Raw genomic sequence first — 16028 nt, forward strand, 5'->3', positions numbered from 1 at the left:
CACAATTAGATACCACCTAACCCCAGTCAGAATGGAGGGGGAAAAAATGATAAATGCGGGCGGGGATGTGGTGAAAAGAGAACTCTTCTATATTGTTGGTGGGAGTGTAAATTGGTCCAGCCACTATGGAGAACAATATGGAGGTTCCTCAAAGACCTTCAAATGATCCAGCAATTCCACTCCTGGGTATCTGCCCAAAGGACAGGAGAACGCTCTGTCAGAAAAGTGCTTGTACATCTATATTCATTGCAGCCTTGTTCACAATTGCTAAGACATGGAACCAACCCAAATGTCCACAAACAGATGAATGGACTGAAAAAGTGTGGCACATATATCCTATGGAATACTATTCAGCTATAACAAATAAGACCTTGGCATTTGATAAAAAGTAGACAAACATGGAAAATATATTGCTGAGTGAAGCAAGTCAGGCTATGAAACAGAGATACTGCAAGTCTCCACTTAACATATACTAACTGTCTGTGCTCTGTGGTAGAGACTGAAAGACTGTAGGATATAAAAGCATTGAAAATTCTTATGGACACTGGGAACAAAGTGGAAGGAGAATGAGAGAAGGGAAGAGTGCAGGAAGGGATATTTGGGGGAAAATGGAGAAGTAAGACATTTATGGGACATAGATATCGTTTGTTGCCTACTTGGTGATGTTGCATGTGGTGTATATCATGTCGGGTAAAATCTCTTTACAAACTAAATGATGTAATGATTAAATGTGTAAGTTAATAATAATAAAATTATGTTAAAAAAAATGAAGTAGTGATCCAAAAACTCTCTAAGATTCAGTGTCACAAAAAGACAAAGATGGAAAAATTATTTTAGATTAGAGGAGAATAAGTAGAGATAAAAACTTAATAGAACATATATATATAATCCTAGACTGCATGCTAGATAGAACAACAACAAAAAATTAATGGGATAAATAGTGAAAAGTAAATAATGTCTATAGTTTATCCAATAGAGGAGTTATACAATAGAAAAGTAGTCCTTTTTTTGATCATCCTGCTGTGGTTATAAGAAACATTAGTATTTGGGAAGTCTACAGGAGGGCACTGTGAAATTATTTATACTATGTGTATACCTTTTTTCTAAGTCTGAAATTATTTCAAAATGGAAAGTTAAAACATAAAAAATTAAAGTTAAAAAAGGAGTAAATATATCCATATATATATCACATGTGATAAATTGCTAAAAGAAAGAAAAAAAAAGAATTGTTGAGAAATCTAAAGGTTGAAGAACCACTGAATTATTGGGTCATCAGAAAAGTCATAATGTATTTTTCTATGCAAAAATGTGTCATGACTTTTCCCATGACTCAATAGATGATATATAAGATCACATTCCATGCTAAAGCTTTGCAACCCATGAATTATAACATGTATAAAATCACTGTTGTCAGGATCAGGGGCCTTAAGAAAATCTGTCTCCAATTGAACCATCAAGAGAGAGAATTTATTTTCTTAGATCTTCATGTTCACACCAGGGATGTAGGATCAGGTAACACTTTCATGAGAGACACTGGCTACTTGGTATGAGTGTGTTTATTGTCTTTTCCACTAGCAAGGATATATACACCTGTGTATGTCATTAATGCTTCTCATTCTAGGTAATAGATGAAGTTGATCATCCAAATGATCCATTCCGACTCTCACCTGGATTAGTCTAACACACAGCCTCCCATTGCTCACAAATAGAGTATTCAAAGATTAAATGTTCCATTTTGAATCCCCTTAAATATGCAAGAGATAAATTTGCTGCCAGGGATGCAGAAAATAACACATAATGCATTCTGGGGGACTGTTTAAACATAACCCACCTGAGTGTGCTTCTGTGTTAATTTTTTAAAATAATAATATGCACTTAACTGGACAATATTTGTACTTTAAAATGAAGGTAGAAAAGTATATTTGAATTGGAAAACAAAGTCCCTGGCTAAGATTAGCCTCAGTAATTAATTGCTTATCACCCCTGATTCCTAAATTTTAAAATATTGTTTTAGGGAAATATTCCTTGTTTATTTTTGTTGTTGTTGTTGTTTTTTCCAATTGTGTTTTCTCCTCCTGCAGACTCTGTAATGGTGAGAACAGATTTAGAGGCACCCTGGGGTCTTGGTTTTTTCTCTGCTAGTCACCAGACCTGCTTTAATCTCCCCAGCTGTAAATAGAGGATACTGAGCAAGAAGTGTACTTTAAATTATGTATTATAGATCTATTAGGCAGGCTGATGAAGTTATGATCACTTCTCAGAATATTTTTAAGTTTATTGATGTCTTTCATGAGTAGAGACAGAAAGAGAGAGAGATACAAACACCCTCGATGGGGTCTCATATCATAATTTCCCCTCTCCTAACCTTCCCAGGCAACCAGGGTCATGAGTGAGCACACCCAGCAAGTGCAGGCCAAGGTAGGAATGAACCTGCAAGCCGCCTAGTAATCCAACATCACTTATGCAGTATATTAGCACTGTGCCTTTGAGCTGGTCCAGAATAATGGTTTTAAATAAATAAAATACATATAATTCATAAAATAGAATTACATAAATACAGATGTAAATACAAAACTAGATATATAAATACAGTACTCAAAAGGGTTTTAACTGAGGAAAACGGATTGCAGCATGACTGTACCCGACTCAGAGTTGTCTCACACACATAACCCTCTGCCAACTAACAACGGAGAGAGAGAGAGTTTTAAATGTGTTATATAGTTATATGTATGTTTTCCTTAAGACGTTAAATAGTTAGATGTAGCAGTAGGTCTAATAACTACAATACTATCAAAGAAATGATGAGCATAAAAGCTATCTTGAAATATCTACAGTATTGTGATATGAGGGCATCTTTGATTTCTACAGTGTCAAAATCTCAGCCACTACTGATATTCCTGTGAATTATTGTCCTTGTTTGGAAAGGAAAAAAAAATGTAAATTTCAATTAAAGCTTAGTGAAACCATAAATGCAATTATTTTCCCATTCGAGTTCATAGATCCCCTAGCTCCAAGGATCTTTTGATTAAGAATATCTGGACAAGACGATCTCCAGGTTCTCTAGAGTCTGTCATTTTTCTAATCATCTCTAGCCTTGCACCTTGAGGAGGACCCTCGTTGATCATGTGTATGCATGTGTACTTCACTCTAGGGACTCAAGTTTAACAAGATATCAAAATATTTCATTTGCAAGTCTTGGCTGCCGTACAGCACTTAGTAAAGCAGAGCCAGTTTTCCTGGTTGAGATTGGTCAACACCAGGTTCATTTGTCTAGCATTTCACAAAATATTTTCCCACATTTGTCCAACTGCAGTTTGAAGGCTCTAACTGACAATATAAATGTGCCCTATAGTGGAAAGTCCGACCTCACTTCCCTGAGTGATCTCCAGGGTTGGCCATTACCATGCAGATGCCCGGAGCCAAGGGATCTCCACGGATCTGCTAATTATTCCCCAGACTTTTCCACCAGCAATAAAAATCCCATTTGTTGCAGCTTGTTTGCAGAACAACCCCCATTTCCACAGTGGTGGTATTAATTAGCAAAAACCTGTGAAAATGACCGGAGTTTATAAGCTTTCAGGGGAGAGCAAGAAAGAACCTGAGTCACTTCTAAATATTCCTATAAATTCCCCTATAGTAACCAGGAACTAAACATTCACTTTCTTAGACCCTGTGAACCTTAATGTGTGTTACCCTAAGCAGGAATTAGTTGGGGTCTCCTGTTGCCGTTAGTGTACTGACTTGGGCAAATTCTGAATACACAAAAAAATGGCGATTTTCTCAGATGATCAATCACCATTTCCTGATGGCCTAGTGGCACCTCATACTGAGTGAGAAAGACCCTGGATGCACCATTCTTGAAGAAAAGCCCCTGACCTGTAGGGACTTGTAGAAACAAACCATCTCTCAAAGATTCCAGGAGATATTCCAGATGATGACAAATGGCAGTTGGAGATTAAAGAATGATGAAGGGCGTCTCTACTCTCCAGCCTAGAAGCACACATAATCTTTAAACTCAGCATCATCTGATATACCCACATAGGAATAGAGGCAGATGAAAGAGGAAGGGTGACACTGGAAACATTTTCACCAATGACTGTATCGATTTCTTGTTTTGGAATAGTTTCGTCTTTTTTTTTTTTAATGTTTGTTTATGTTTGTGTTCATTTTTAAGTAGCCTCATTCTTTGTTTGTAACAGCTTATCCCCAAGGAGAAAATGGTCTGTCCTACTCTTAAAAACCTAGGACTTAATCACTTTCTAAGCAAGTGTGACTGTAATTTTACTTCTGAAGGGTTAAACAAATGGATAAAGGGTAATAAATCTTTCCTCTTCACATTCAATGAGTGTTTTAGAATGTTTTACTCCCTAAGTTCTACCCTGAGCCAACAATCACTGCTGACTTTAGCGAAGAATTCTATTTTTTAATTTTTTTTTATAGCTGCGATGTGAGTTTCCCATGCAGTTTTTATTAACTCTGTTTCATTGCAAGGCCTTGCAAGCAAAAACTGCCCTTATTTTTATTTGAAGAAATCTATTTCGGTGACAATTTAGCCTCAGGGTAGCTATATGTCAATCTTTTTGCTTTTCTTCTTGTTGAAACAAGCATGGGAAAGTCGCAAGACAAATGCCACACAGGGCAGGGCTGAAGGAAGCGGCATACCAACCCTCTTCTTTGGAGCTTAAGACCAGAAAGTGAAAAGAAAGTGAATGGTAGAAAGGTCCAATTGTACAAGGTGGAAGAAAATTCCTATACCTGTACTGACTTTTTCCCCAAGAGAGGGAAGGCCTTAAATTCTCCCCACTTAATAACTTTTCCCAGAGATAACATTATTGAGAGTATACTGGGATGTTAGAGTGTAATATTTACAATAAGAAGCATTTCTTAAAAAGGTAATGGGAACTACATGCCTAGTGCTTCTGGGCAGCAATATCAGGGCTTTCTGAACTCTTTTCTCACTGTGATCTCTCCAGAGATAAAGCCAAGTACTTCAGAGGTAGGCCCTTGGAGGTTTTCGGTAGGGATTTTTTGGGAATCACACCCAGTTCTTCACATGACAAAATGGCAGGATGACAACTGTAATAGACCTCAAGTTTGAGCATCATGAGGCCAGATTCCCGAGACAAATAGAAGCTGGTCCCCTAAAGCCTTAGTTGCTTGAAAGAAAATGACATTTGAATCTCTGATCCCTAATCCTATAGTCTGAAAACAAATGGAAAAATTTTGTAATGGGGAGGAGAAAAGATATGAATTTTTTGAGTGAGCTTGACATTGTCTCAGATCTTTGCATTTATTTCACTTCATCTTGACATCAATACCACTATGCAGACTTTATATTCACCATTTTACACATGAAGATGAATGGGCAAGAAGTTAGTAGTCAATAGGCTACTATTATATACTTTCTTTGTCTAGCACTAAACAAAGTTAGAAGAAACACTAGAGACCGTCTTTTTTTTTACCTCTCATCTTCAACTGATGGGTGATAGAAGAGGGACAAATCTGACTTACCACCTGTTTTTGTAAATAAAGTTTTATTGAGACACAGTTATACTGCTTTTGACAGTACAATGCTTCTGCATTATAAAGGCAGAGTTTAGTAAAACTGGCTTTGTTTTTCTGAATTCTGCAGAACATAGGCAACTGAGTTGAAATAGCTACTTTTATTTCTATTTCAGGAAGGTAGTTTATCAGAGGACAAAAGCAGAAATGTTGAGGCTAACCCATTCCAGTTTCTGACCTAGAATTTGTTATTTAAAACCATTCTGTTGATAAATCTGAGGATAATAATAGCCTTCATGGCAAACTTAGTGTAAGACCCTGAGACTGTCTGGCATAATGTTTGGAACACAGTAGGATCCCAATACTCATATGTATCTTTATACATGTATTTTTAGAGCTTCCACTTTCTCTAGGCACATGGGACAATTGACCAAACCCCATTATCCCAGCCCATCACTCCCTGCCTCATTCTAAAAAGATCCCGTAGTTAGAGGCAGAGCATGAAAGGGACCAGTGGGGGTCACAGCATGCTGGACCCTGCATGCACATTCCAAGGCCTCCCTGTACATACCAGGAGCATGCATGTGCCATGATCTTGGCTGGCTGAAGCTGGGGGTAGATCATGGCAGGAAGCTCTTGTTGGAGGTGCTCTCCCCGACACACACGCACTTTAAACTAAATAAATAAAGACTCAAAAGAAAAAAAATGGTAGAGCATGAGGACTCTTAAGCCAAAGTGATGACGTCATGTTCTGGTTCAGCTTTAAAATGAGCCTTCGGGGAACTGGAAAAGAACGATGCCTCAAATATCCAGAGCAAACAAACAAAAGAAGATTGGGCTGCCTGAGCTCCAAATTTTAAACCTAGAGCAGGCAATGATTCCAAAAACAGCCTCAAACTGGGGCACAACGAAATATTGTGTAACCAGAAGCCTCCTTTATTTATTCCATTGGCAAACATTTCCTGCTAGGCTTTGTATAAACATGGGTGCAGAATTTCCTAGCAGTTGTATCTTCTGTGGGGCTAGCTATCATTCCCCTGTTTGGTTCGGAAGGTTGCCCTCATTGTTTCAGTAGCTTGCTTCTCCCTCTCACACTAGACACTTTCTTTGGCAAATTGGCTCCATGTAAGGATGGGATTTGGGCTGAACATTTTTGGATTAACAACACTACAAGATTTAGTTATCCCAAGTAGAAACAACAGCATGTAAGAACCCCTTCTGCCAGAGAACTAGGATCCCTAGTGTGGCTTCAGCTTTTCTGAGAGGTAGAAAAAAGCAAAAATGATTAAAGTCTTAATTCAGGTGTTCCTTCTTGGGAAGATGGTGTCTGTATGAAAGGACTTAGTATGGTCTCAGAGCTATTCTAAGAACTTTACATATATTAAATTTATGTCATGTGCACACACAATTCTGTAAGAGATGTACTATTTTATTCCTATTTTACAGATGAGAAAACTATAGCTCAGAGACTCAAGAAGAAAAATTAATAAGTGGTACAGCCCATACTTAAATCCAGGTAGGTAAGGTCTAGACTCTGGTCTTTTTTTGGTTGTTTTTTAGTTTGCTGTTTGGCACATGTGCTCACAGAATAAGAGAGAGAGAGAGAAAGAGATGTCAGACTGTAGTGTTTTTCAAGCCACTGGGTCCAGGACTGGAACCATGTCATCGACCCTGTGGGATCCAGTCACCTTAACCCCCACAGCACTTGCTGTCCTGACTCAGGTCTTACTTCCCAAGCAACACTATCTAAATACAGTTCCTAGGAACAAATGAGATGGAATATATTTGAGCTGTGTCTTCCCATCCCCTAATTTAGCAATATACTTCTTTCATATAACATGGATTATAAACCACTATATTCTATTCTATGTAAAGGATTCAGAGTTAAACAGGACATAGATGATCTTTTCTAAACTTGCACTATTCAATACACTCACCACTAGCTACATTCAACTAAAGTTAAATAAAAATTAAAATGCATTTCTTCAGTTGTACTAGCCACATTTCAAGGGCTGAATAGTAGCTGGTATATTGGACAGTGTAGGTGTAAAACATATTCATCATTACAGTCACTTCAACATCACTAGGAGTTTCTTAGAAATGCAGAGACTCAGGCCCTGTTTTAGACCTATTTGATCAGAGTCTTCATTTTGCCAAGCTCCTTAGGAGATTCATGTGCACCTTCATTTTAAGAGCCATTTCAGTCTAGAAACATTTGTCTGCACTTTATTATATCAATAATTTTGACTCCTTGTATTACATACACACATACCATTATTCCCATCCCCAACTAGATTACTCATTGATAACTATGAAACAATCAAATAGGGTGATTCCTCCCTGGAGTATTTGCTTTATAATAAGTTACTTAAAGAAATAAAGTCTCTAGATAAAAGAAAAGATAATGTTAGAATGATAGGCAGTGGGGTTCTGTCCAATATTTCTTCAAATGACACTGTATAGAAAGGTACTTCCTCCATTAAAGAGATTGCTTTTATCTATTGTCTGTTGCTAAGAACAGAAATACCTGAGTCTGGGTAATTTTTAAAGAATAGAGGTTTATTTATCTCACGATTTGGGGGGTCCAAGGTCAAGGAGCTACATCTGGTGAGTGTCTTCTTGGTGGGGACTCTCTGCAGAGTATTCAAGGTAGCACAAGGCTCACATGGCAAGAAAGCAAGAGCTTATGTCTGTGTGTATCTCTGTCCCTGATCACCCTCCCTCTCCTAATACACCCACCAGTATTCATTCATGAGGGCCTCATCTCGATGAGTATATCTAATATTAATCATCTTCCATAGGCTCTAACTCTTAATCTCATAGTTGGATTAAATTTCAATCCTCTGAATACCACTTTCACAATACAACCAAATTTCAACACATAAATTTTGAGGGGCATGTATTCAAACCATAGCATAGAACCTAGGCAGAAAAGCTTATATAGGAAAAAATGTGGAGAGAATCTGAGCATGATGGTGATATCCTGCAGATACCAATCCTGGAGTTCTGAGAAATCAATAACCTTAGGCAGATTGCTAAAACCCTGTAGATGCTGTAAAATGAAGGAGATTGTGATAGCCTTTTCCTCATCTAAAACCCTGTGTTCCTATGGAACTGGTAGGTAAAAGGCAGAAGAACTGGTCCTCTAGAGTAGGCTGTCAGCCCTGGGTAATGATGAGGGAAGGAAAACTTCAGTTATGTGTAAAAAAATCTCACTCTAAAGATATTTCCTAAGCAGAAATCTGCATGGAACAGAGAGCATCATAGATGTGATATCTAATAAGGTCAACTGAGTCTTATTAGAAAATCTCTCTAAGTGCTAGATAGAGTCTATTAATGGCATTAATCCTCCACCCATTCCCTATCCACACTCTGCCATGTGACTGTGCAGCTCCCCCCATCAACCAGTGTAGTCATCTGTCCTTGCGCCTTTTCATTCTACCATGGAACTTTGTTGTGCCCTTGTCCTCTGTCTCTGGGAATAGTCATGTGACTTTTTTAAGCCAAAAGAAAAAAATGTTTAAATGATGTTATCTGAGTTCCAAGTCTAGACTACTAGGTGCTTAAATGTTTCCTCTTGCTCTTTTGTGCCTCAGCTATTACCATGACAACATGCCCAGGCGAGCCTGCTGGAAGATGAGAGATACATGGAGCAGATCCAAGAGGCTGCAGCTGATTCTATAAACGTTATCCTAAATTAGCCAACAGCCAGGTAACGTCCAGGCATGGAGTACGCCCAGGCAAGATTATCAGATATGATAGATTTGCCCATAACTGACCCCTGATGTATGAGCCCTAAATGTTTAATTTTGTATGCCGCCGAGGTTTTGTATTATCGACACACTACACTGTAGTAATAAACACATAATCCCCTATAAAGCAGCCTCATTGTGTGTTTCTAAACACAGAATAAGATTTTGAACAGGAACATGTGGGTGGGAAGATGGCAACCAGGTTCAAAACCGTGGAACCTCTGGAGTATTACAGGAGATTTCAGAAGAAATGCTATCCTGATGGAAGAGAACATGATAAATTCAGAACCACAACAGTCAACATAGGTTCAATTAGTGCTGCAGATGGGTCTGCATTAGTGAAGCTGGGAAATACTACAGAAATTTGTGGATTTAAGGCAAATTTGCAGCACAGATGCCCAATAAAGGATTTATTATTCCTAATGTGGATCTACCACCCCTGAGTTCATCAAGATTTTGGTCAGGACCTCCTGGAGAAGAGACCCAAGTGGCCAGCCAGTTCATTGCTGATGTTGTGAATATTCACAGATCCTTCAGAAAGAGGACTTAGGCATTTCTCCAGGAAAGCTTGCTTGGATTCTGTACTGTGATCTCATTTGCCTCGACTGTGATGGGAATATTTTGGATGCCTGCACATTTGCTTTGTTAATGGCTTTTTAATGTACAGTTGTCGGAACCAGCAGTTAGCGTAATGGCTATGTCACTGGACTCCCATGTAGTTGACCGCGGTTTGCATCCCACACCCGGTGGCTTAAAACTCAGGCCGGGCACGTGTGCATGCATGCCCAAGATCCCGAGAGGAGAATGGAGGAGAAGGGATTGCGGTGTGACCATCACCCTGGGGGGTGATTTCTCACTTTCTGTCTGTCTCTCTCTGTCTGGTGAGTGCATACGCCCTATAGCAAAAACCTCTCCAAAAAAAAAAAAAGTGTACAGTTGTTTGCAGTTACTATAAATGAAGAAACTGCACTAGAAGTTAATTTAAAGAAGAAAAGATATTTAAATATTAGAACTCATCCAGTTGCAACATCCTTGGCTGTATTTGATGACACTTTATTGGTCATTGACCGTACTGGAGAGGAAGAACATCTGGCAATGGTTCGGAACCTTGACAATTCTAGTGGATGAGGAAGGCAAGCTTTGTTATCTTCACAAATCAGGTGGAAGTGGGCTGACTAGAGCTAAACTTCAGGACTGTATGAGTCAAGCAGTTACAAGACACGAAGAAGTAAAAAACTGATGAATGAATTAAGAGTATAAACCCCAAATAAACAGCCACAACTTTTTCAACACAGATTTGTAAAAATGGTATTTGTTACTATGTATACAAACCATTTATACTAAATAAATATCAAAGTACATTCTTCTCAGGAAAAAAAAAAAACATTTGCTAACAAAATTATCATAGAAGTTAGGTCCTTTTGTCCATTTGTAATTATGAACTATCCTGTGAAGTGGTCTCTTAAAAATGAGGGAATTCAGGGAACCAGCAGTTAGCGTAATGGCTATGTCGCTGGACTCCCACTTAGTCGACCGTGGTTCGCATCCCAGACCCGGTGGCTTAAAACTCACGCTGGGCGCGTGTGCGTGCGTGCCCAAGATCCCGAGAGGAGAATGGAGGAGAAGGGATTGCGGCGTGACCATCCCCCCTGGGGGGTGATTTCTCGCTTTCTGTCTCTATGTCTCTGTCTGTCTGGTGAGCGCATGCGCCCTATAGCGAAAACCTCTCCAAAAAAAAAAAAATGAGGAAATTCACACTCTTATAGGTTATATCACCTGCCATAACCACATAGCGCGTAAGTGTTTGAATTAGGTTGTTCAAATCCAACTTGACCTATGTTTTAAAACCCCAGTGCTAGGTAGGAAAGCCTTAAAATCCATGTCCTATCCCAGTTCTTGCCACTACAGGGTTGGGCGAGTTTGAACTTATATCTTTCTATGCCTCAGTTTCTTCAATTGTAACAGAAGGAAGATGAGCAAACTGGCTTTTATTTTTCATCTAACCCAATATTCCATTATTCTATAAGATATGAATCCAGCTTTTTACATTTCTAGACTCCAGCCTGGAACGATACAGGCACGCCTTAGAAGTTTAATGGTATTATGAATAGACTTTGGACACAGATCTAAATTTAATGGACATTGAGTTCTGCCGGAATTTCTTCCATATTCTGTTGAGGTTGGACATGTTGGAAACTTAAAAGTAAACACAGAAGCCAGTTTGTTCTCCAGGGCTCAAAGCCAAAGGAGTGGATGGGTCTTGCTATCACTATGGCCCTCAGAATAGAACAAACGGCTTTCTTAGGGCTTGTGCCAAGCAAAGGCGGAAAGTAATGTCATCTAGGGCCAGTTGAGGGCTAAAAATAAGGCTGATAGAGAAAATCTGCATATAAACCAATATTAATGAGCACCAGCAATAATAACAGCATACAGTGCTTATTAAGTGTATACAATGAGCTAGGCTTTTGTGGTCAACATGGAGATGCACCACTCAGATTCCTCTTCAGGAAGGGCTTGTAACCTGGTGCAGAGTGTGTGATCTGAAAGGAGTCTCAAGATGCCAGCTCCTTGGGAACCAGCAGTTGGCGTAATGGCTATGTCGCTGGACTCCCACGTAGTCGACCGCGGTTCATGTCCCGGACCCAGTGGCCTAAAACTTACGCCAGGTGCGTGTGCATGCATGCCCAAGATCCCGAGAGGAGAATGGAGGAGAAGGGATTGCGGCGTGACCATCCCCCCTGGGGGGTGATTTCTCGCTTTCTGTCTCTATGTCTCTCTCTGTCTGTCTGGTGAGCACACGTGCCCTATAGCGAAAACCTCTCAAAAAAAAAAAAAAAATACATGCCAGCTCCTTCAAAATCTGCTTCAGCCACAGAGAGTCCCCAAGCCCAGGCCATGTCCCTTCTTGAGGGAGTCCACATCAAATAACTGGTCTATGAAGGAATTTAATGGATTGGTCATCTCAAACTAATTCAGAACAGCTCTGAAGAACAATTCTAGCTCCAGGGTCTATAGCTGGTTGGCTGAAGTTTATAAGACTTGTAGCACAATATGACTACTTCATTTTCCCAATTCTACTTCTCAGTCCTTCCTTTTATGGACATTAATGAACATCTTGTATCCCAAACTCTGTCTCAGTGTCTGTTTCCTAGACATCAAGCCAATTCCAATTTACTCTAAGAATCAACGGACATGGTAAATACGAAGATCAAATCGACTCACCTGATGAAAGTCCTATTTTAGTTTTAAAAAATTAAAAACAAAAGAAGAAAAGTAATAAAAGCCATGTACTCTCTAGAACTCATGACTTACGACCACAGACTCCAAGAAAATGAAATTTGTGACACTTCTGGACCACTACAGAAGGGTGACCATCCCCCTGGGGGGTGATTTCTCGCTTTCTGTCTCTCTGTCTCTCTCTGTCTGTCTGGCAAACACAGGCTCCCTGTAGCAAAAACCTCTCAAAAAAAAAAAAAAATACATGCCAGCTCCTTCAAAATCTGCTTCAGCCACAGAGAGTCCCCAAGCCCAGGCCATGTCCCTTCTTGAGGGAGTCCACATCAAATAACTGGTCTATGAAGGAATTTAATGGATTGGTCATCTCAAACTAATTCAGAACAGCTCTGAAGAACAATTCTAGCTCCAGGGTCTATAGCTGGTTGGCTGAAGTTTATAAGACTTGTAGCACAATATGACTACTTCATTTTCCCAATTCTACTTCTCAGTCCTTCCTTTTATGGACATTAATGAACATCTTGTATCCCAAACTCTGTCTCAGTGTCTGTTTCCTAGACATCAAGCCAATTCCAATTTACTCTAAGAATCAACGGACATGGTAAATACGAAGATCAAATCGACTCACCTGATGAAAGTCCTATTTTAGTTTTAAAAAATTAAAAACAAAAGAAGAAAAGTAATAAAAGCCATGTACTCTCTAGAACTCATGACTTACGACCACAGACTCCAAGAAAATGAAATTTGTGACACTTCTGGACCACTACAGATGTGACACTTGTTGGTCAACTAAGCACCAGCCTGAATTAGGAATATAGGGCAGAAACATCTCCCACATGCTCCCAAATTGTTAACCATTTTTTAGGTTCTACATTAGGAGTGGAAAAAGAGGGTGCTAAAGGAAGGACCCGAAGCAAGTTGAAACACAAATCTCAGTAAGGTCCAACTGGCTTCCTTTGTTCCTTTTCAGTTTATGGCACCATCTGAATACATATTGATCTTTTACTCTAAGACAAGCAAATATGCTAAGAGTTTTACATGTATCAGATATCACTCACAACCCTAAGATAGTGAGGTAGAAACTATTGTTCAACAACCACTCACTTTCCTTTCCTCATCCCATAAGAAAAATATGATTACCCACCCCTCAATGTTGAACATGGCTCCATGACTTGTTTGGCCAAGAAGCCATGAGTGCATGCCATTGAAAACTTTGGACTGGGAGTTAAAGGGTTAAACTCATTCTCTCCTGCTCCTGTTATCTCCTGGAGCACCACTGCCCTTTCAGACTCAGACCAGTGGAGTAGATCTGAACCCAGAACAAAGTTGTTACAGTTGACCTTCAGACTCTGGAGGGGGGGCAATATCTGTGATTATAAGCCACTGAAGTTTAGGGAGGGGAACTATTTATTACAGCATCACTATACTAAAAGCTGAGTAATATAAACATGTTCTATACTTACTGCCATTTCTAGATGAGGAAATTCAGACATAAATAAGTTAAGTGATATGTCTGAGCTCACACTGCTAAATTAGTGAAGTCTAAAACAGTATCATTTGTCCCTGCTTTATGTTGCATATTCAGAGATATACAGTGTGATTTCATCCTCTGTGAAATGTTAAAAGATCATTCCTCAATCAAGATTCAGTTATTTTAGTTACGGGTCTTTTTAGCATTCTTATATGGCAATGCCTATGAGTGAACTGACATTTAACTTATTTATTGTGAATATTATAGCCAAAGAAATTACACTAAAATGTCCAATTACATCTTTGACATAGAAAATATGTACATAGTTTCTATTTACAAATAATAGTGCATTATTGTGGGGAAAAATTACCTGATTAATGAAAAACTCAGGGCAATGTTAACTCTAAGAGAGATGTTTGAATAGGCATCTCTCTAAGCCTTCATGTGTTTTTTAAAAAAAAAAGATATATAAGGAGGAACTGCAACTTGCATTTAATGAAACTTTTAAATTAAATAATTAATTATACATTTTCTTTTAAATTTTCCAAAGTAGTGATAAAAAAATCTTTCCCCTTGTTATTCCTCATTCATGAGCCAGCTTTTTCTATATGATACTGAAATGTTTACAATTAAGTCAAATGATTTATGTGAACACCCACAGCCCCCTGCCTTTTCTCTTCATTTTCTGAATTTAGACTACAAGAAATTCTTGAATGTTTCTGAGGAATTTCAAGACCCAAACAGAACTTTCATGTACACCCTTCCTCAGGACAACTCCATCCATCATCCCCTGCCATTGTGGCTGCTTTCACAGCCCTTACAGAAGATAAACTTGTGACCCAAGCTGGGAAGTTGGGACTGACTCACGCTGAGCACTAGGCAGTATAAAGGCATCTGGTACTTTAATTTATTCCTTCAGACTTCCCACTGCCCTTACCAGAAGCCTACTGCATAGTCCTCCAGGCTCTTTCAACTCGAACCATTTATATACCTCGCTAGAGATGCATAACTATAAAAGTTCCAAACCATTAGTGTAGATTCTTTCCAGACTCCTTCAGAAGGTCTGCCCTGAAGACAGTGACAAGCAGTAAATTACCTCAAAGGGAACATGACACTAAATACTTACCAGAAAGATGACCAAGGATGGAAAAGTCATGACAAAGAAAGGCATTTTGGGATTCTGTCTCTAATTGTTCAAAATGCGTTTCACCTCTGTTAGTCTCTGAACGTTATGAACAAATGATGATACTAAATTGTTTCCTTCACCTCCATGCTAGATTATTGAACTGTTCTTTCATGACTTTCTGAGGGTCTTTCATTTGTAACATTCAAAAGACAGCTAAAATAGTAAGAATATATATTACAGCTATGAAGTAATCAGAATGCCTGCTGGTTTTATATGCTTATTACAAGTCCACTGTAATCCTGGACCTGCCCTATGCATGGGGAACTGTACAATAATGATGGAGTCTTATCTCTTTCTTCAATGTGCCTACAAAGCCCAGTGTTCACTCAGCAAAAAACTGTGAGCAACAAGCTCAAGGTGTGCCCCACCTTGAGGAAAAATACAAGAGAAAATTGATCAATTACCTTGACTTAAAAAGCATCAGAATCTATTATACAGAGAAAAAAACATGATGTTAAGTAGGTCTCATTAAAAAACACTGGCACATGCCTAAGAGAGATTCAGATAATGGGCAAAGAGGAGATAAAGAGAGATACCACCTAAAAGTAAAAGAATGAGTAGGGGACCAGCAGATGGCATAATGGCTATGTCATTGGACTCTCACATAGTTAACTGTGGTTCAAGTCCCAGACCTTGTGGCTTAAAACTCATGCCAGGCACATGTGTGTGCATGCCCAAGTTCCCAAGAGGAGAATAGAGAAGGATTGTGGCATGACCCCCTCCCCTGGGGGGATGATTTCTCGTTTTCAGTCTCTCTCTCTCTCATGTCTCTCTAGCGAGCACATGCGCTCTATAGCAAAAATCTCTCAGAAAGAAAAAAAAAAAGTATGAATGAAAGAGGGAACTCTCCACTGAGATTAGTCCTTTTGTTTGCTTGTTTTTT

General features: G+C 39.1%; 1 pseudogene; it reads left to right on the forward strand.

Annotated features, from left to right (window-relative positions):
• The first annotated feature begins 9445 nt into the window (after positions 1-9445).
• LOC102471977 (exosome complex component RRP43-like) lies at positions 9446-10525 on the forward strand (annotated as a pseudogene).
• The last annotated feature ends 5503 nt before the right edge of the window (positions 10526-16028 follow it).

Source organism: Tupaia chinensis, unplaced genomic scaffold (assembly GCF_000334495.1).
Source record: "Tupaia chinensis unplaced genomic scaffold, TupChi_1.0 Scaffold000305_1, whole genome shotgun sequence".
In the NCBI taxonomy this organism is placed as follows: domain Eukaryota; kingdom Metazoa; phylum Chordata; class Mammalia; order Scandentia; family Tupaiidae; genus Tupaia; species Tupaia belangeri.